The sequence below is a fragment of the Podarcis erhardii genome (genome assembly GCF_964252035.2).
Source record: "Podarcis erhardii genome assembly, chromosome: 2".
NCBI lineage: Eukaryota > Metazoa > Chordata > Lepidosauria > Squamata > Lacertidae > Podarcis > Podarcis erhardii.
The window spans coordinates 87,201,032-87,223,266 of NC_138498.1; the positions used below are offsets into that span (position 1 = coordinate 87,201,032).

The 22,235-nt window shown below is 52.0% G+C and overlaps 1 long non-coding RNA gene across 1 annotated transcript; it reads left to right on the forward strand.

Moving 5' to 3' along the window:
• Window positions 1-1,053: 1,053 nt before the first annotated feature.
• On the forward strand, window positions 1,054-16,989 carry LOC309335504. The gene is made up of 2 exons (XR_014153547.1): window positions 1,054-1,307; window positions 16,756-16,989. It is a non-coding gene; the product is annotated as an uncharacterized lncRNA (long non-coding RNA).
• The last annotated feature ends 5,246 nt before the right edge of the window (window positions 16,990-22,235 follow it).

Below are 22,235 nucleotides of genomic sequence, written 5' to 3' on the forward strand. Positions count from 1 at the left end.
CTAGTAATACTAAGTGCTGCTTGTGGGAAACTTAAAAGGGAGATCCCTCCCCTTGACTGAAACGTTTTCCTCTGTTACCTATTGCTTGCCTGCCCTGAGTCATGCTGGGCTGTTGCTGCTCTTTGCTCTTCTTGAGCAGAGGGCTATGTAAGCTGCCTTGTTCCTAGTGGCTAGCTTTCTTCAGCCTGATGCCCTCCAGATGTTTTGGGTTAGAACTCTCATCGCCCACAGCCGGCACATCTGGAGAAGCTGTCCTACCAGCCATCTCTAAACTGCTGAGCTAATAACATAAGGAAAGCCCAGCTGGTTCAGACCAACGGCCCATTCAGTCTGGCAACCAGTTCCCAAAACCGTCTCTTTTAATTTAAATGGGTTTTATGAGTCACTTTTCAGTCAGCATATCCAAAGCAGCACATATCCATAAAAAGGAACTATGTAGCAATAAAAACAAAGCAATTAAAATGCTAAAAATATAAATGAATTACTAAAACAAGCTGCAGCAGTGGTCAGTAGAGAGCAAATAAATACCAAGAAGCACCAAAACAATAAAAGTAGCACGGCAAGGAGCTTCCCGGAGATGCGCAAGCAGGCCATGAAAGCAGCAGAGCTCCCTCTATTGTCAACCTGCAGAACCTGTCATTCAAAAACTACACTGCCCCTGACGGTGGGATGTTCTATTTAGCTATCAAATGATAGTGATGGTGATGGGTTTTTAAAGCATCATCTTTTGGTTTAAGTGGCAAATTGGTCTGGTCTGGGGATTATCGGCACTAAATATATATTTTTAAATACTTTTATTGTTTTCTAAATAAACACGACCAACAAAACATGCAATTTGTCACATAAAAACTCTTCCTCTCCACCGATACAAAGTATGACCACAGACTTAAAGGAATACAGTAGTACAGTAAGTCAACAACTTACACACATTTAACTTGTGCACATTCAGCTTTATGCACTTGGCCAAAAAAGGGGGGTGGGGTGGGCATCTGTGTGTGTGTGCAGGGGGTTCTTTGGCAATCCCACCCACCTTTGTGCCCAGTGTGTTTTGACTACATGCATTTTTGGCTTTAGGTGCAATTCACGGAACACAACCCCCTGATAAATTGAAGGCTTATTGAACTGAATAGATTATGGTACCATTGCATTAGTCCAACAATTGTCTCCATATTTTACCCATGTGTGCATGGGGGGGGGGGGGAGTCTTCAGATTTAATCTTTGTGACACATAGAGGATATAAAGGATTGCCAAGTTGCATATAAAGACCAACAGATTTGTTTTCCCCTTAACTGCACTAAGTTGACAGGTCAGTTTTCTGCCAAACCAGAACCCAAGTGACAACCTTTCTGTAGTGCACCAACACCTAGTGATCTCCAAACTCACTGTGACAAGCAAAAATGCTAGCAGTTCTTTATGACTAATACATTGAGTAGCATCATCCACTATCCCAACCAGTGTGTTATAGATTGACTCCCAATTCTTTGAACTCTTCCAGCCCAAAGGTCTGTATAACCTCACTTTGCCACCATAAATGCAGATATGTGCCCTGAACCTCACAACCCCACCAACCCATTAAAGCTCAGTGAGCGCAAAATGTGAGACAACTGCACTGGTGAAATAGTGTGCCAACGTTAAAAATTGCCCAGTGACTTGGGCCACTGGCCAGGGAACTACAGGTCCCTGCCAGAATGTACCCTCTGCCTCCCCAAAAAAGAATGTAAAAAAATGAGAAACTAGTTCTCGAAAGTAGCAATTACTAATGTTTAGTGCAATGTGTTTCAGAATGGAACTTTCTTCTTCAGGAGCCATCACATTAAAAACATAAAAGCCAACTATTGACATATAAACAAAATACTGTTTAGGCTGTTTAGAATATTTGAGACATCATCCAACAGCAAACATTGATCCTTCCATAACAACCCCACCACCTTGGCCAAGAAGAACCTCCTGGCAAGGCTTGGTGGAGCAACTTGGTCCTAGTTCCATCTGTTGCCCAGAAACAATGGAGAGCTTGCTTTCTCCATGCTCCTTGCTGAAAAGTACCCTCGGCTCCAGCGGAATTGGAGCTGCAGAACCGAAGAGAGGTATGCTCCAGCCCCATCCATCTTCCAGAGGATGAAAGGCTGCTGGGTTTGTATGTATGTAAGTTCTGATAGGGTTTAGGTATTATTTCCCTGACTGAAAAGTGGGATATAAACTTTTGAAATAAAACAATGCATGTGATAAATAGTTTTTAATGCTGTATTTTATATTGCTGTGAAGGGCGGGTAATCTAGTAATTATAATAATAATGGTGGCATTTAATTTTTGACTGATTGCAAATGAGTGGGCAACAGCTTTGGGGAGGGGGGAAGCGTGTGTCATAAATGCCGCTGGTCCCTGCTTTTACTGAGTAGCAGCTAATTCCACAGGCTATACAGCAGGCGCATGGACTAAAATTTATGATGTGTGAAAGTATTTTGAAGATTCCCCCCCCTTCCTTCCTTCAAGCCAGTCTGCTTGTGAATGGACAGAACAACACTGAAGTGAGCAAGCCTTACTCTGCTTTCTATATGAGGGACCCTCTGCCATTATGAACTTGGTGTCATGTGGATGAGTTAGCTCCTTCCTTCATTCCAAAAGGATTATGAGCATTCTTAGTGCAGCTCAATCTCATTTAGGCACGATCTCCCGAGGGCAGATCATGAAAGCAGCTGAAAACGGAAACTGTTATTGCTTCAACTTAAACCTCATTTCTATAATATACATCTCTCTCCCCCGCTACCTCTTGCTAGAACAAGTGAATCAAGGATTAACCCACAAATAATTACTTGCTATATAGCAAGAGGGAGTCCCCATCATTCAGCATGTCACCTCCTTTGGTTTGGGGTTTGGTAGCCACCTTGCCTGATGAGTGATTGAGATATAAAAATGAATTTTACTTCAGTCGTCCTCTGTAAGTGCTCACGAGCTAGAGGTTTCCTCAAGCTATATTTCCCAAAAGTGATGGAGAAAAGTTACACCTGTCCCTGGGATAAAGGTAGGAATTTCCAGGGATCTATCACCAGCGAATAGTTTTGAAACTGTTGGTGGTCAGGAGCTGGAATGGCATGGAGACTGCTTCCTCCCAGATCTCTGACTTCATCTGGAGTAAGTGGCCACCACCACATGCATTACAGTGAGGTTGTTCTCTCCCAGGAATGAACCATTTTGTGTATAAGTGTGGCACCAGTAACTGGGAGATCTCCAAGGCTCACTTGGTTGACATTTTTAGGAGGTTAATAAGGGCTAACCAGTGGTCCATGAAACCTTATGTCAGGTTAGTTAGTCTCTAAGGTGCCACAAGAGTACAGTGGTACCTCAGGTTAAGTACTTAATTCGTTCCGGAGGTCCGTTCTTAACCTGAAACTGTTCTTAACCTGAAGCACCACTTTAGCTAATGGGGCCTCCCACTGCTGCCGCATAATTTCTGTTCTCATCCTGAAGCAAAGTTCTGAAGCAAAGTGAGAGCCAGTGTGGTGTAGTGGTTAAGAGCCGTAGTCTCGTAATCTGGGGAACCGGGTTCGCGTCTCCGCTCCTCCACATGCAGCTGCTGGGTGACCTTGGGCTAGTCACACTTCTTTGAAGTCTCTCAGCCCCACTCACCTCACAGAGTGTTTGTTGTGGGGAAGGAAGGGAAAGGAGAATGTTAGCCGCTTTGAGACTCCTGAAGGGGAGTGAAAGGCGGGATATCAAATCCTAACTCTTCTTCTTCTTCTTCTTAACCCGAGGTACTATTTCTGGGTTAGCAGAGTCTGTAACCTGAAGCATATGTGTCAGGGGTTCAGGGAGAGAGACGCAGAGTGAGGGGGGAGGATTCCAGACTGACGAGGAAGAGGATGACAATGACCCAAGATTGTCCATGAGTCCGTCCAGTGAATCGGAGGACTCCCAAAAGGGAGCCCCTCTGGTCAAGCCAAGGGGAGCTAGAGGGGGAAGCAGTCAGGAGCAGGGAAAGGAAGGGGGAACCCCCAGTGGGAGTTGGAGAGCGAGACCGGCTGCTCCGCTGGAACGGAGTGAGGGGGGAGGAGTGACCAGTGTGTCAGAAGGAGCAGAACAGGAAGCAGAGAGGGGAAGGAGATCAGGGCAAAACGTGCTGCCGGAAGGGGAGGAAAGTAGTATTGAGGGCAATGTAACTGTCGAAAGGAAGGTCAAGAGCAACGTAAGCGCGCCAAGTTCAAAATGGGAGGCGCGCGGAAATGAAGAGAGTCCTGGGGAGGAGCCTGGTCCCAAAGCCCGAAGGAGGGGGGAGGAGGCGGCAGAGGATTCAGCCTCGGGAGAGTCCCGAAGGGAGAGAACACAGGGGGGCAGAAAGACCCTGCGGAAAAGGAAAGAGAGAAAGAGGTGGACCAGTACAAGCCTCTTAAACTGGTGTCGAGGGGGGAGCGAGTCAGAGGGGACTTCAGCGGTCTAAGGGTAACAGACGTAGGGTCACGGACCTCGGATCTAAAGCTACTGATGTTCTTGAATAAAAGCTTTTGTACATAAGCTGGAGCGGACTTTGGTCTCTTGTGAGCTGGGACCACGGGTGACTCTGACAGCAAGTCCCCTCTCCTAGAACGCAAAATTTTTTTTTGCAAAGCTCACGAACGGTGGCAGCCATGAGTGCGGAGGAACAGCTGACAACACTGCGCAACGCAGTTACGGAACTCACCGCTGCAGTCATTGCATCTCAGAAGAAGAGTGATGAAGCGGAGAAGCGCTGCCAGGACCTGCAAATAAGGTGGGAGCGTGCTAGCAAGGAGGGGTTCCCAGGGTCCAGATCAGAGGGAATTGGACTTGGAAGTCGGGGGGGCAGTCTAGTCACCCACTTCGATGGGAACCTAAAGCACTACCCAAGTTTCAGAGCAGACGTCTTGTATGCACTGCATTTGCTTCGTAATGACTTTAAAGATGAAGAGGAGAAAGTGGGGTTTATTGTGTCTCATTTGCATGGGGAGGCAAGAGCTTGGTTGCGCAATTTGTGGCGCGAAGACGGCCCTGCCCGCCGCGATTCTGATGAATTTATTAAAGCGATGGATGCTTGTTTCCAGTCAACCGTGGATCTTGATCTTGCACGCAGGGAAATGCACGGGTTGCGGCAAGGGAGAGCCACTGTGCGTCAGTATCATTCGCGATTTTTCGCCTTACTGACTGTATTGGGCTGGGAGAAGCACTGCAAACCAGTGAGAGATTTGTTCTGGGAGGGTCTCAGCGGCCCCATAAAAGATGAACTTGCCAGGGGAGACAGACCTCAGACCCTGGAGGACGTCGTGCAGAGGGCTCTTGCAATAGGGGTACGCCACGAAGAACGTCCTTGGCACAATGAGGAGGGACGCCAGGCGCGTGCACCGGCAAGGACGCCTCCTTTTCTCCCCAGAGACTTCAGCCAGGCACATCCCTCGCCTCTGGCGCGGCAGGGGGAGGAACCGATGGAAATTGGTGGTGCTAAGGCTCAGGCAACAGCCAGAGTTCCAGCATCCGGTGCAGTAAAGGCGAAGCCTCCTAGAGGGAACAGGAAATGTTACATCTGTGACAGTGCACTACACATGGCGAAAGAGTGTCCCCAGAGGCCCCAGAAGCACACTGCAGCCTTAGCAACAGTGGCAGCAGAAGTGATGCAAGAGGAGCAGCCTCAGGGAAACGACAGTGCCTGGCTGGAAGCAGAGCTGCTGGGGCTCAGCCAGGCGAATCTGTAGAGCAGTCCCCAGTGCCTTTGCAACGTACAGACCCTTTACCACCCAAGCCAACGGTGCAGCTCACTGCAACACTCCAGTTGCCGAACGGAACCACCCTGGAAGTCCCCATCACGATCGATTCTGGGAGCAACGCGGACTTTGTGGGGGTGCAGTTCGTCAAGCAGCATCGCATAGCGCTTCTGCCCGCGACAACGCCTCTAAACGTAGTCACGGTTGATGGCAGGAAATTGCTGGGAGGACAAGTTGTGCAACAGACGCCTCCCATGGAGATGCGGATTGGACATCATAGAGAAGTCATCAGCTTCAATGTCACCCGCCTGTCGGACACGCCTATAGTACTAGGCATGAGTTGGCTGGAGAGACACAGTCCTGCGATAGCGTGGTACCAACGGCAGATCACCTTTTGCTCATCGTACTGTGCTCAACATTGTATCCAGTCCAGCCAGGAGGAAGGGGCGGAGCAGCAGCTGCAACTTGGCATGGCGCAGGCAGTTCCTCGCAAGTACGAGAGTTTCCTGGAGGTTTTCTGCGAGAAGGAAGCTGACCGGCTGCCGCCCCACAGACCTTACGATTGCGCGATCGACCTGTTGCCGGGGGCGCAGCTGCCGACTGCGAAGCTGTATTCCATGTCTGAGGACGAGATGCAAGAACTCAGGGAGTTCATAGAGCATAATTTGAAGCGTGGATTCATCCGGGAGTCCAAAGCAGTGGGGGGCAGTCCTGTGTTTTTTGTAAAGAAGAAAGACACGCCCCAGAAAAGACTCATTGTGGATTTCAGGGCCATAAATTCCATGACCAAGCCCAAGGCCTTCCCCATGCCCAAGATTGATGACCTCCTAGCGACCGTGCGGAAGGGGAAGATCTTCACCAAGTTGGATCTGCGTGGAGCGTATAATCTCATCCGTATCCGGGAGGGCGATGAGTGGAAGACGGCCATGTTCACGCCTCTGGGCACGTATGAATACAGAGTTATGCCGTTTGGTCTCCAAAATGGATCTCACGTCTTCCAAGCCTTTATGCATCACGTGCTGGCGGGGCTCCTCTACAAGAAGTGTGTGTGTTTCCTCGACGACATCCTGATCTTTTCGGAATCGCAGGAGGCTCATGAAAGAGACGTGAAGGAGGTCCTGCAGAGACTGCGAGAACACAGGCTCTACGCCAAGTTGGAGAAATGCCAGTTTGATGTGACGGAGGTGGATTTCCTCGGCTACAAGCTGTCTGACAAGGGGCTGGCCATGGACAGCGTCAAGGTCCGCGCCGTGTTAGACTGGAAGAGCCCACGCAATCGGAAGGAGGTCCAGAGATTTGTCGGGTTCGCCAATTTCTACCGCAAATTCATCAGGGGTTTTGCAAAGGAGACAGCAGCAATCACGGACACCCTCAGTTCCAAAAAGAAGAAGTTCGCTTGGACGGAACAGGCAGAGCGCTCTTTTAGGAAGCTTAAAAGCCTCTTCGCTTCCGAGGAGCAGCTGCTGCACGTGAATCCGGGCAGACCCATGCGAGTAGAGACCGACGCCTCAGACAGAGCGGTGGGAGCCGTACTCCTGCAAGAAGATTCCCAAGGAGATTGGAGACCCTGTGCCTTTTACTCCCGAAAGCTCAGCAAGGCGGAGCAAAACTACACCATATGGGACAGAGAGCTGTTGGCCATCCACGCTGCCTTCAAAGCATGGCGACACTTCCTCATAGGTGCCAAGCACACAGTGCAGGTCCGCACAGATCACAAGAACTTAGAGTATTGGCGCACGGCGAAGCTCCAGAGCCAAAGACACATGCGCTGGGCTGAATTCTTCGCGGATTTCGACTTCAGGATAGAATACATCCCGGGAGAATCCAACGTTATAGCCGACGCGCTCTCCAGGAAACCGCAATATCTCGAGGAAGCAGCGCCAGTGGCAGCCAAGCACATTTTCGCACCGCAGGCGTGGACGTGCGCTACCATCGCAGTCGACCTGGACGCGGTGCGACGTGCGTTGCAAGTAGATCGATTTGCACAATCCAAGATGGAGGCGCTGCGCAGGGGTTCGCAGAGAGAAGATGAGTTCCAATTACGCGACGGGCTGTTAACTCACAAAGGTGCCCTCTACGTACCGGGCGAAGAGCTCCGCGCGAGGGTTCTGCAGCAGTTGCACGACGCCCCCAGTGCGGGCCACTTCGGCAAGGAGAAGACAATAGAACTGGTGGCCAGGGACTTTTGGTGGCCCCAGATGCGGGGAGAGATAGCGGATTACGTCGCCAGGTGTGACACTTGTCAGAGGTCCTGTGATGGCCTGGGATTCCGATTCAGAGGATGAACCAGAGGAATCCCAGCCTGCACAGGAGTCCCCGCCTCCAGGGCCGGCTGAACTGGGGCAAGGCCTAGATGCTGAAGAGCCTGCACCTGTGACAGAGCATCAGGAGCTGGCCCCAGGTGAAGCCCTTCTGGCCCCAGAGGGGCTTGACGACTCAGTGGCCACAGGTGAGCCTCCTCCAGGGCCCAGTAACCCTTCGGCCTCTCCTGATCTGCAGAGGCTTAGGGCAGAGAGGCGAAGGGAACTGGTTGCCCCCAGGAGGAGTGCTCGCCTTAAGGCCAGAGGAGGCGGGGCTCCTGGGGGTCGGGACCGCCCCCGGCCTTAGAAGAGGATAAAAGCCCAGTCAGCCTGGCCCCAGGTTGCGGGAGCAACGTCGTTGTTGGCTTTGGACCTTCCTGTGTTCCTGATCCCTGCTTGGCCTCCTGTTCCTGACTATCCGGTGTTCCACTTCCCAGCTCGGCCTCCTGTTCCAGCGTACCTGTTCCCCGCCCGGCTCCCCGTCTTGGACCTCGCCCCTCTTCGTGTGGACTCTGCTTACTCCCACGGTACCTTCCCCCGGGACCAGCACAGTTTGCTCCCGCCACACCCGCACTCCCCCTTCGTTGGGGTGCGTTCGGGAAGAGCCAGAGGCCATGGCTGACCAGGCGGCTGCGCTGGTGGCATTGGCCCAGGAAAACCAGGCCTTGACCCACACCATTCAGCAGCTAAGCGATGTGGTTGCGGCGCTTCAGCAGCGGTTGGAAGCCTTTCCAGATCCCGGGGCCGACGCCCTAGCTCCAGGCAAGTACCCAGTGGCCTTGCCAGAGAAATTTGATGGGACCCAGGCCAGTTTTCCCATGTTCCTCGCCCAGGCCAAGTTGTACATTCAGGGGCGAGCCCGGAACTTCCCTGACGACCGCACCAAGGTGCATTTTTTAATCAGTTTGTTAAAGGACCAGGCGGCCAAGTGGGCTTTCCCACTGCTCCGGCAAGACTCTCCTTTGCTAACGGACTATGTGGGGTTTTGTAACCACTTAGAGACTGCGTTTGGTAACCCACTGAAGGAGAGCCAAGCCAATCGGGCGATTCGTCGGTTGAGACAGGACAAGTCCACAGCCGCCGCCTACGCCACAGAATTTCGGCTGTTGGCACAAGACTTGTCTTGGAATGACTCTGCACTACGGGACCAGTATCTTGAGGGACTGTCGGACGAGATACTGGACCAGTTGGCCATGATGGATCGTCCCACCACACTGGATACCCTCATTCAGCGGAGCCTGCAGATAGACGATCGGTTGGAGGACCGTCGCCAGACCCGGGACCGCCAGCACTCCCGACTCCTGGCGCCAGTCCTTCCCAGCAGGTCCACGCCCACAGCCGAGTTGCCAGTCGAGCCAACGCCGCTCGGGGCTGCGCGACCTCGGCTCTCCCCCTCGGAGAAGTCGCGGCGTCGGGAGGGGAACCTGTGCCTTTACTGCGGTGGGGGTGGACATTACGCCCGTTCCTGTCCCGAGAAGCTACCAGTCGCAGGGAAACCGCCAACCTCGGTAGCCGAAGGCCCTAGCAACGTGGGGTCCCAAACCATGCAAGAAGGGCCCTCACCAGTAGAATTGCGACATCTCATGGTACCGGTGCGTCTCTACCCTCCAGGTGGGCCCTGGATTCTTACCCACGCTTTGGTAGATTCGGGGGCAACCCGCTCCTATATGGACGCTGCCTTTGCCACGCATCATCAGGTGCCACTTCAGAACAAACCAGAACCGGTACAGGTGGAGGCAATTGACGGACGGCTCCTGCGTTCGGGTGCCGTCACTCGGGAGACCCAGCCCTTGGTCCTGTGTCTCCAGCAGCACCGGGAGGTGCGAACCTTGGACATTGCCTCCATGCCCCGGTACCCCCTGGTGCTCGGAATGGACTGGCTAGAGGCTCACAACGTTCAGATTGACTGGGTCAAACGGACCGTACACTTCCCAGATCCATGTTCCCATGCTCAGTCGCAGATGCTAGCGGCCGCACCCACGGAGGAGGCAGCACCCACGCTCCCAGCCGTGTACCGGGACTACCAAGACGTGTTCGAGGAACGGGGGGCAGACCAGCTGCCGCCGCATCGGTCTTTTGACTGCGGCATAGACCTCCAGCCCGGAGCGCCCCTACCGGTGAGTCGCTTATACTCTCTAACAGAGCCAGAGCGCGAGGCTTTGCAGGACTTCTTGCGCAAGAACCTGGAGCGTGGGTTCATTAGGCCTTCCACCTCGCCTACTGCGGCACCAGTGCTCTTTGTTAAGAAGAAATGTGGGGAACTCCGTCCTTGCCATGATTACCGAGCCCTGAACAAAATCACCATCCCAGACCGGTACCCCTTGCCCCTTATTTCGGAGTTGCTGGAGCGGGTGCAAGGGGCACAGGTGTTCACCAAGCTGGACCTCCGGGGGGCCTACAACTTGATTCGGATCCGAGCCGGGGATGAGTGGAAGACAGCGTTTGGGACCCGGTACGGGCAGTTCGAATACTTGGTTATGCCTTTTGGTTTATGCAACGCGCCTGCTGTGTTCCAACGCTACATCAACCACGTGTTCCAGGATTTGTTAGACAAGTACGTGGTGGTGTACTTGGATGACATACTGGTTTACTCCCGTGACCCGGCTCGCCATGAGGGACATGTCCGGACCGTGCTGCAGCGCTTGCGTGAGCACCGTTTGTACGCAAAGCTCAGCAAGTGCGAGTTCCATCAGCGGACTGTGGACTTCCTTGGTCACCGGCTCTCTCCAGATGGGGTGCAGATGGACCCTGGGAAGGTGGCAGCGGTTCGAGAATGGGCGGCACCCCGGAACCGCAAGGACCTACAGCGTTTCCTGGGGTTCGCCAACTACTACCGGACCTTCATCGCAGATTATGCTCATCGCACCACCCCGTTGACCCGGCTACTGCGCCCAAAGACGCCGTTTTCCTGGGACGAGGAGGCAGAGGAGGCGTTCCAGGGGTTGAAGGCCTGTTTCCAGAGGGCGCCGATCTTACAACATCCTGACCCCTCTCGACCCTTTGTGGTGGAGACCGACGCCTCCAGTACGGCTCTCGGTGCCGTCTTGTCTCAACAGAATGGACCTGAAGCGCCACTCTTGCCCTGTGCCTTCTATTCCCGCCAGCTCCTACCAGCGGAGCGTAACTATACTGTGTGGGAGCGGGAACTACTGGCCATCAAGGTGGCCTTTGAGGTCTGGCGCCACCATCTTGAGGGGGCACGACATCCGGTGGAGGTGAGAACCGACCACCGGAATCTGGAGTACCTCCAGACCACCCGCAAGCTGAACCAAAGACAGATCCGGTGGGCGTTGTTCTTTTCCCGGTTCCAGTTCCGGATCCGCTATATCCCTAGCTCTCAGAACCAGAAGGCAGATGCCCTGTCCCGGAAACCTGAAGACAACGCAGACACGGTACAGCAAGCAGAACCCACCACGATCCTACCTCCAGCTGCGTTCCTGGCCACCCAGGAGGCGGAACCACTGCAGGCTCGGGTGCGGGAACAGCAGCGGGTCGACGCTTGGGTCCAGGAACGACTCCGGGAGCTGGCTGAAGGGTCCAGCCCACAGTATCCGGGGCTGGTCCTGCATCAGGGCCTTCTGCTGCACCACGGCCGTCTGTACATCCCGCCAGGGCCACTGCGGCTGGAGGTTCTCCGGATGGCCCATGATGCCCCAGCAGCGGGGCACTTTGGACGGTATCGGACCACCCATCTGGTCAGTCGTGAGTTTTGGTGGCCCCGCCTGAAGGCCGACGTGGCTCGCTACGTTGCTGGTTGTGATGTCTGCCGGCGCGCCAAGGGTCCTACCGGGCGACCCCCCGGCCTACTTCAGCCATTGCCAGTTCCACCGCGCCCTTGGCACACGGTTTCGTTGGACTTTGTAGTGGACTTACCCCCGTCTCGTGGCTGTACCTGCCTTCTAGTGTTCTCCGACCATTTCACCAAGATGGTGCACTGCACCCCCTGCCCATCTGTACCCACAGCCAAGGAAACCGCTCAGCTGTACCTTCAGCATGTCTTCCGCCTGCATGGCCTACCAGAGCGCGTGGTGTCTGACCGGGGCGTTCAGTTCACATCCCGGTTCTGGCGAGCATTACACCAGACCCTCGGGACAGAGGTCTGCCTCTCGTCAGCCTACCACCCACAGACCGATGGCCAGACGGAACGGGCGAACGCGGTGCTGGAGCAGTACCTCCGGTGTTACTGCAGCTACCAGCAGGATGACTGGGTCGACCACCTGGCATTGGCGGAGTTCGCCTACAACAACGCGGTGAATGCATCCACCCAGCAGACCCCGTTCCAGGCCAGTTACGGTTATCATCCACGGCTGTTTCCAGATGTGCTGCCGACATCCGCGGTCCCGGCGGTGACGGAGTGGCTTCAAGAGCTCCAGTCCCAGCAACAGCTTTTGGTGGAGCAACTGCACCAGGCCAAGGAAGCGTACAAAGCCCAGGCCGACCGCCACCGCCAGGTGGGGCCGGAACTTCGCGTCGGTGACCTGGTTTGGCTCTCCACTCGCCACCTCCACCCCTCTCGACCTTCGCGGAAGTTGGACGCCCGCTTCACCGGCCCGTTCCCTATCGTGGACCAAGTCTCTCCTGTAGCATTCCGTCTCCGGTTACCCGCAACCCTGAAGGTTCACCCGGTCTTCCACAGGTCCCTGCTGAGTCCGGTGGCCCCACCCGACGAGTTCCACCCGAACCGTCCCCGTCCGCAGCCAGTGTTGGTTCAGGGAGAGCCTGAGTATGAGGTGGAACGCATCCTGGACTCCCGATACCGCAGGGGAAAGCTGCAGTATCTCATTGACTGGAAGGGGTATGGACCGGAGGACCGTTCCTGGGAACCAGCGGCCAACGTCCACGCACCTGCCTGCCTCCGAGAGTTCCATGCGATGTACCCCGGCAAGCCGGGTCCGGACCCTCGGTTGAGGGGGGGGCCTGGGAGGGGGGATGGTGTGATGGCCTGGGATTCCGATTCAGAGGATGAACCAGAGGAATCCCAGCCTGCACAGGAGTCCCCGCCTCCAGGGCCGGCTGAACTGGGGCAAGGCCTAGATGCTGAAGAGCCTGCACCTGTGACAGAGCATCAGGAGCTGGCCCCAGGTGAAGCCCTTCTGGCCCCAGAGGGGCTTGACGACTCAGTGGCCACAGGTGAGCCTCCTCCAGGGCCCAGTAACCCTTCGGCCTCTCCTGATCTGCAGAGGCTTAGGGCAGAGAGGCGAAGGGAACTGGTTGCCCCCAGGAGGAGTGCTCGCCTTAAGGCCAGAGGAGGCGGGGCTCCTGGGGGTCGGGACCGCCCCCGGCCTTAGAAGAGGATAAAAGCCCAGTCAGCCTGGCCCCAGGTTGCGGGAGCAACGTCGTTGTTGGCTTTGGACCTTCCTGTGTTCCTGATCCCTGCTTGGCCTCCTGTTCCTGACTATCCGGTGTTCCACTTCCCAGCTCGGCCTCCTGTTCCAGCGTACCTGTTCCCCGCCCGGCTCCCCGTCTTGGACCTCGCCCCTCTTCGTGTGGACTCTGCTTACTCCCACGGTACCTTCCCCCGGGACCAGCACAGGTCCAAGCCAGTGCACCAGAAGCCAGCGGGGTTACTGGAACCGCTGGAGACGCCACAGCAACCGTGGGAGAGGGTGGCGCTGGACTTCGTCACTGACCTGCCCAGCTCCAGAGGCAAGACGGCGGTGCTGGTGGTGGTGGACTTGTTCACCAAGATGGCGCACTTCATTCCTTGCGCGAAGGTGGCGACGGCGGAACAGACCGCCAAACTCTTCATCGATCACGTGTTCAAGGTGCATGGGCTGCCACAATCCATCCTGTCCGACAGGGGGCGCCAATTTGTTTCTACTTTTTGGCGGAAGCTTCTAGGTATCCTGCATGTCAAGATCAACCTAACGTCGGCAAGGCATCCGCAGACCAACGGCCAAGCAGAGAGAGTCAACGCGATCATGCAGCAGTACCTGAGATGTTACGCCAATCAGCGCCCGGCGGCGTGGGTAGACTACCTGCCGATGGCGGAGTTTGCCTACAACAACACGAAGCACGCGTCGACGGGGGTGACGCCGTTCTTCGCGAACAATGGTCGTCATCCCAGAACCTTCCCGGGGTTCGTAACACCGGGAGAGGGGGTGACGCAAGAAGCCGACCAGTTCGCAGCAGAGCTGCAAGAGGTGCACGAGGAGCTGCGGAGACATTTGGAGCTAGCCAAACAAGCATATAAGGTGCAGGCAGACAAAAACAGGAGAGTGGGAGAGGACATCCAGGTGGGGGACTGGGTATGGTTAGCGGCCCAAGCGATGCCAGCCAGGTCGTTGGCTAAGAAGAAGCTGGGACACAGGCAGCTAGGGCCATACCAGGTGGAGGCTAGGATTAACCCTGTAGCTTTTCGACTGGCCCTCCCCGAAGGTTCCAGAGTGCACCCGGTCTTTCATAGGTCGGTGCTCACTCCCTACAAGACCCCGCACAGGTTTCAGGAGTCTGACACAGTACCGCACGCACGCACTCAGTCACCCGAGAGGGAGGGGGCGCCCAGGGCCGAACCACTCAACGAGGTCACTGAGATCCTGGACTCGAGATGGGGGGTAGAGGGAGTAGAATACTTTCTAGCCAGAGAGGGTACCCCGGCCAGTGCCAATATTTGGGTGCCGGACTACGCTTTAGACGAACCTCTTCTGAAAGACGAGTTCCATGCACTTTTCCCGCATAGACCCATGCCAGCCGAATATTTTGATGACTGGCTCTTTACGCCCACACTTTCAGACAGTACTTTCAGGGGCTTTTCTTCCGCCGAGGAGAGAACGCCAGAATCAAGCCCGCCCAGGGGATCGAGTTCGGGGGTAGACACAGAACCCTCTTACTGGTGGGACGAGCAACCAGAGGACGACTGGCGCAAGAAATGGCTGACGGGGCCTTGGCAGGCAGCACCAGACGAAGTAGCAATGGAAGAGGGAGCCGAGAACACCTTGGGTGAAGAACCCGCATTCGAACACACATACACCGAGCTGCTAGCAGAGGACATTGAAGCAAACGAACTGTATCCTGCATCTACCTCCGAGGAGATGCGGCTCCCACGACCTGCCTCCGAGGGCCGGGAGGGGGGAAGGGGGGGCTTCGAGGGGGGGATGGATGTCAGGGGTTCAGGGAGAGAGACGCAGAGTGAGGGGGAAGGATTCCAGACTGACGAGGAAGAGGATGACAATGACCCAAGATTGTCCATGAGTCCGTCCAGTGAATCGGAGGACTCCCAAAAGGGAGCCCCTCTGGTCAAGCCAAGGGGAGCTAGAGGGGGAAGCAGTCAGGAGCAGGGAAAGGAAGGGGGAACCCCCAGTGGGAGTTGGAGAGCGAGACCGGCTGCTCCGCTGGAACGGAGTGAGGGGGGAGGAGTGACCAGTGTGTCAGAAGGAGCAGAACAGGAAGCAGAGAGGGGAAGGAGATCAGGGCAAAACGTGCTGCCGGAAGGGGAGGAAAGTAGTATTGAGGGCAATGTAACTGTCGAAAGGAAGGTCAAGAGCAACGTAAGCGCGCCAAGTTCAAAATGGGAGGCGCGCGGAAATGAAGAGAGTCCTGGGGAGGAGCCTGGTCCCAAAGCCCGAAGGAGGGGGGAGGAGGCGGCAGAGGATTCAGCCTCGGGAGAGTCCCGAAGGGAGAGAACACAGGGGGGCAGAAAGACCCTGCGGAAAAGGAAAGAGAGAAAGAGGTGGACCAGTACAAGCCTCTTAAACTGGTGTCGAGGGGGGAGCGAGTCAGAGGGGACTTCAGCGGTCTAAGGGTAACAGACGTAGGGTCACGGACCTCGGATCTAAAGCTACTGATGTTCTTGAATAAAAGCTTTTGTACATAAGCTGGAGCGGACTTTGGTCTCTTGTGAGCTGGGACCACGGGTGACTCTGACAATATGTAACCTGAAGCATATGTAACCTGAGGTATTCTGGTTTTGCTGCAGTTGACTAACGTGGCTATTGCTTTGGAAACTGTTCCAACAGACTTCAGAGGGTCTTTGGCATAGTGCCACAAATGGGCCCCCACTCTAATGTGGCCACATAGTATCCCCCCCCCCCCCGCTACCATTAACTGTGGCAACACTATTCCCCACCATCTCTAGCAGAGGCTTGGGAAGCATTTTAGCTTGGCTTCTATTCAAAAGTGCCACTGCCGCCCAGCTACCACTAAAATGGCTGTCCAAGAAAGGAGGCCTGTGATGACAGGCCGGTGAGGGGCCTCTTCAGTCCCTGGGGCTCTTGGCCAGGGCTCAACCTGGCCAGCTGCAAGCACCAGATCTGGTTCTCCTATGCACTCTATTTTAGGCCTTCATACTTAGTTAAACAGAATGGATTTTTACAATCAAAATACTGTGCTGTTTGTTGTTAGTCTTAGGAGTAAGTAGAATAATGATTTTCCACCTATTGATTTTAAGTGATGTCTCGTTATCATGTCAATTATTTTATTGTAAAGCTGCCCACAGAGGAAGCTACCCACAATATCCCTGCATGATATGCAGCTCTGGTTTCACCTTCTTGCAGTGCAGAGAGCCTTGTCCAGACCAGCAACTTCTACAGGAATACAGTACATGAGTATCTTTATAAGTGGGTAATCCTTTTTCTTGCACCCTCTGAAAAGCTGACTACCTTTTCTTTTTGCTATTCTGTTTTGTTTCAGGGGGAATGTGTGTGCTGCAGCTATTTCAACATGATTTGTTAGAGAGACCACAAGGATCTCTTGCCTGTTTTGCCCGTTTCTGTCTTTGGGAACTGACTTTCTTATCCCTTTTCCCTACCAGGTGCCCCCTTTTTGTGACAGTCTGAGTTGGGAGATGCTGGGCATTGCTGACTGAAGTGAGCTTGCTGAGATACTCCAGCCTCATTGGACCCCACTTCCATCTAAACCAGCAGAGCAGAGAAATTGCCTGTTACCTTGGGTCGATTTTTCATGCACTCTTAAATTGCTTTGTATTGACACACTGTCAGAAATGGATTGTCACATTAACCCGCCGAGCCAGGCCCTGGGTTCTTGAGCATGTGCAATTGGACTGATGTTCTTCCAGGTTTAGGCCAGAAGGATGTTGGCTTTTTCTGTTCCTAGTCTCTTTTCCTTCCCTGCCTGATTCTGTCCATCTCTTTTGCTCACTATTTATTTGCAATATTTGTATGCCACTTTTTTTGAAGGAGGGGGACCCTGGCACACAAAAGGCCCCCAGGTTTACTTCCAAGTGAAACGGATCAGGTAGCAGGTGATTGGAAATGCTTTTTCTGCCTGACGGAGTCCCTGCCAGTCAATGTAGGCAATGGTGGGCTAGATGGATAAAGTGGTCCCCCCCCTGCTATAGGGCAGCTTCCTGCATCTTCATTTCAGTCTAGTTCACAATAGAATAATTCAATGTTGCAGTAAGTTAATGTTCCTTAGCAGGGTATTAGTTGTGCTAGCTGAATGCTTTTGCAAGGGAAGGTGAAGGAAGCCAGCATGGTTCTTGCGGCTGGTTGTGCCCCAACCCTTTCTGTCGCACAACAAGCTTCTGCTAGTGCAACTATTTCAATGGATTTTGTATGGCACACCCATTATTCTCACCCTTACTCTAGCGCATCAGCCAGGCCAATAAAACTACTACTTAAAAGTATCAATTAGAATGGGTGGGGAACCTTTTTCAAACCAAGTATCACATTTCTTTCTGGACAACCTTTTTAAGGGGAGGCCACATGCCATTGCTGGGCAGGGGGAAAGTGGGTGAGCAATTAATAAATGTTACCTTTGTGCAGTAGGCTAGTTTCTACACCCCTCTGTCCTCCACTCAGAAAAGCAAGAGGCATTATTAGAGTTTAGGGGCACATTCCAGTCAGGCAAAAACACTCACACATAAAGCTGGCCCAGTAGCAGCAGGCTGGGGTATGAACTGAGGAGAGGGCCGGATGGGACCCCCCAAGGATCATCTAGTCCAACCCCCTGCAATGCAGGAACCTCAACTAAAGCATCCAAGACGGATGGCCATCCAACCTCTGCTTAAAAACCTCCAAGGAAGGAGAGCCCACCACCTTCCGAGGGAGTCTGTTTCACTGTCAAACAGCTCTTACTGTCAGAAAGTTTTTACCTGATGTTTAGTCGGAATGTCCTTTCTTGTAACTTAAAGCCATTGGTTCACATCCTACCCTCTGGAGCAGGAAAATACAAGCTTGCTCCATCTTCCATGTGACAGCCCTTTAGATATTTGAAGATGGCTATCATATCTCTGCTCAGTCTCCTCTTATCCAGGCTAAACATACCCAACTCCCTGAACCGTTCCTCATAAGTCTTGGTTTCCAGACCCTTGATCATCTTAGTTGCCCTCCTCTGCACATGTTCCAGCCTGTCAACATCCTTTGTAAATTGTGGTGTGCAGAACTGGACCCAGTACTCCAGGTGTTCTCTGACCAGAATAGAGTGAGACCGTTACTTTTGGTGATAGGCTGTATTAACAGAAGTATCCCTAATATTTGATGCACCCCTGTGTTTTGAAGGTGCATGATCTAGCAACACTGTTGAAACTAAGTGGGGTTGGGGCTAGCCAATGTCTGGATGGAAACCTTCCCGGGAACCCCATACCCTTAAATTTCCTGGCAGTAGAAAGGTAGGATATAAATGATACCTAGTAAGTAAATTTAGCTGTGGCCTCCTCAGATCATTATATTTCCCCAAAATGATTGAAGAAACTTCATTGTAAAACATTTGAAATTTCAGGAATAAAAGATATATGCAAGGGCGAATAGTAATAATGGCTGGCATTACTGTCTTTGTATATTTAAATTTATACTATTTAAAAATTGTCAGGTGATATGTCTGAAATCTCTGTCTGAAACATCACCCTTGTTATAAGCTCCTTGGCAAAAACACAAATCTTCATTTTGCTTCCTGAAGTGAAAACATAATGCTTGGTGACATTAATACAGTGCATTTCAAGTATTCAATGTGCTTTACATCATTATCTCAACAATTCTCACTGAAACTTGATAAGGCAGCTGAGGGTGGGAAACTCATAGCAACTGAGGCCACCTGAGTGAAAGTGATTAATTCAAGCACATCATGGAGCAGTTGACCTGCCCCTACCAGAGGAGCGTGACACTGTCCATTACAGGTCATCTTCCTGCCTCCTGGACGTGGGAACCTGCTACACATCACACCTCTGACTTTTCAGGATTCAGCTTCAGTTTATTGGCCCACATCCAGCCCATCACTGTCAAGCACTGGTCTAACATCTCAACCGCCTCTCCTGATTAAGATGGAGCAGAGAGACAGGTCTGGGTGTCATCAGCATATTGATGACTCTTCAGCCCAAATCTGATGACAGCTCCCAGTGTCTTCATATAGATGTTAAATAGCATGGGAGACAAGACGTAACCCTGAGGGACATCACAGGACATCTCACATGGTGTTGAACAACAGCATTCCTTCTGTAAGCAGTTCTGGAGGTAGGAGCCGAACCACTGAAGCTCAGTGTCCTCAACCCTGACTTCCCTAAGATGCTGCTGAACGATACTGTGGTCAACTGTAGTGAAAGCTGCCAACAGATCAAGGAAAGCAAGCAGGGTCACCCTACACCTCCTGATAAATGTCACCTATCAGAGCAACCAAGCTGGCTTCACAGCCATGGCAGGCCTGAAAACCAAACTGGAATGGATCCAAGTAATCAGCTTCCTCCAAGCACGCTTGAAGGTGAACTGCCACCACCTTCCCATGCACCCTACCCCCCCCCCCCGGGGAATATTTGTCACTGGGCAATATTTGTTTAAGAGAGGAGGGCTCCTCAGCCATGCCATGGTTTAAATTTACCACTGACACACCTCCTGCTGGTGATGATTGGACAGTGGGACCACCCTTGGGTGTGGACTACCCGGTGATGCAGCCCAGACAGCAACAAAGGAGGCGTCAATCTCTGTCCGCCGCTGGATCACTGAAGGGACCCCAATGCCTGGCCACAACGCTGCCACTAGAAAAAGTGAGCAGACTTCTGGGGAGGCTTCATACCTTTGGACTGCTAGTGCTATCTTTTAAAGCAAAAGAAAACTGATGAATTTGTCTGGCACCTAGATGCTCTTTAACACACTGGTTATTTTCCGCCAGAATATATATAATTCTAAAATGTTATCATGTTGATCCTTGCAGCCTTCTTTATTTAGTCTAACAAGTTACCTCCTCAAAGATTATGAAATTTTCCCTGACATCTAATAGCACACTCCTCACATAAACAAGGAAAATTGTCACAGCAGCAGCTATAATAAAAATAAAAATGAATTTCATTGTAATGAGATTTTGGTCTCCTGATAAAGTTTCTTGACAAATGGGATTAATTATTTTTCCTTGCACTTCATTTGCACTGTATTTATGCTATGTCTATTACATTTTTATATCCCACCTTTTCACTGGAGAATTCATAGTGGTATAACTGGAGGTTTCTTGGTGAACTCTGACCAAAGTGCTGGCAGCCCCAGACCTGCTTCTCTTCATAGATGGAACTACATCAGGGACCTTCAAGGCAATTATCCCAATGTCTTTGTTGCATTATATGTGAAGGTAGTGGGTGAATTGTTTCCATGAATTAAGCTGGAGACTAAGGTCTGATCCACACTTTCCCTCCACTCTTTCTAGGCACAGTCCACAATTTAAAGCTCCATAGCTGAGCGCCCCCACTTTTGCTCCAGAGCATACCTCATGAAAATCCACCCTTTAAGGTTCAATAGGAGCAAATGTCAATCTGCAGAAAACCTGAAGTTTGCTCCAATTCAGCTTTAAAGAGTGCGATTTTGCGGGGAAAGCTCAGGGCAAAAACCCCAAATACTTAGACATGGAGCGTTCAAGCACAGACCTCTGCCTGGAAAGAGGCAAGTATGTATATGCCCCGAGGCTGCTTCAAGATGATCACTATTTTGGGGTGGGACTAAATTATGTACCTGTCTCCCCCGCCAAAAAAGAAAAATTGGATGTTTTGTGATAAGGAAGGGATGTGTGCAATGGAATGTGTGCAATAATGCTTGATGACATGTTGTATGACCATATCTGCAAACAATGAAAGCTCAATAGATAGTTGACATTGTCTAACCTCCCTGCAAAACTGTGCAAAGAAATCAGGATGAATGCTTAATAAACAGTTCATCTGGAAATGACCTGAGATTGGGACACATGAAGTTCAGAATTGTTCCTCCAGTGCTTAGCAGGATTTGGTCTGCTCCCCTCTCTTCACTGAAGCAGATGGAAGGAATGGAGATAGACTGGCATGTCCATGGAGAGGACAGTTACAAATAATATCGCAAGAGCCCTTCTGGATCAGATCAAAGATTCATCTAGTCCAGCATCCTGTTCCTCATGGTGGCCAACCAGATGCCTGTGGGAAGCCCACAAGGAGGCCTTTTCCTGTTTCTACTCCTCAGCAACTGGAATTCTGAGATATTCTGTCATGTAACTTGTAAACTCTTCTCGGATGACCTGATTATTTAGCATTCATCCTGACTAGCAAGTCAGAAAACTTAGGTGGAGGTTATACAGTGCCCATGCTTTACTGGAGCTTCATTCTGATTTGTTCCTGAGGAGCTTACATGACAATCAACATTCATCCTGATTTTTTTGCATGGAGATATATGTCTTCCTGTCACTCAATAGGTAGTCTACACTTTTAGTGCATTTCCCGTTCACTTTCCTAACTGCAAGAAGTCCGCGTTTTTTTAAAAGTGAATTTGTTGTGACACAGCACTTTAATTACACAAACTTAAATTTCTAGTGTGTGATTGAATTCATTCTGCAAAATAGTGACAGCCTTGAGGCAGTCACAGATTCACATTGAGAGCCATTTGTATTGCACTCCTTCTTACATAAAACTAAAATCCAGCCCTCTGGTTTATGTCTGTGGCTGCGTACACACCATACATTTAAAGCGCAACACTCAAAGAATCTGGGGAACTAGTTTGTTAAGGATGTGGTTCTGAGAGTGGTAAACTCAGAATTCTTTGAGGGGCGGTCATGTGCTTAAAATGTATGCAGCCAGTTTCCCCAACAGCCTTTCTAGTTCCTGATTATTGCATATATTCTAAAAATTCATTTGAAAGGCAAAAGGTGATTGCTACATGGAGTATTTAACATGCACATGATTTGTCTTCTGCAATTCCCTTGTTCAGGTGCTTCTGCTTGTTCCTGTGGTTCTCTTTCTCCCCTCCTCACAAATCCATCATAATTCTAAGATGTGATGTGTTGTGACTGGGCTTGATTGACGGTGCTTCATGCCTGCCATGCTGCTTAGCTGTG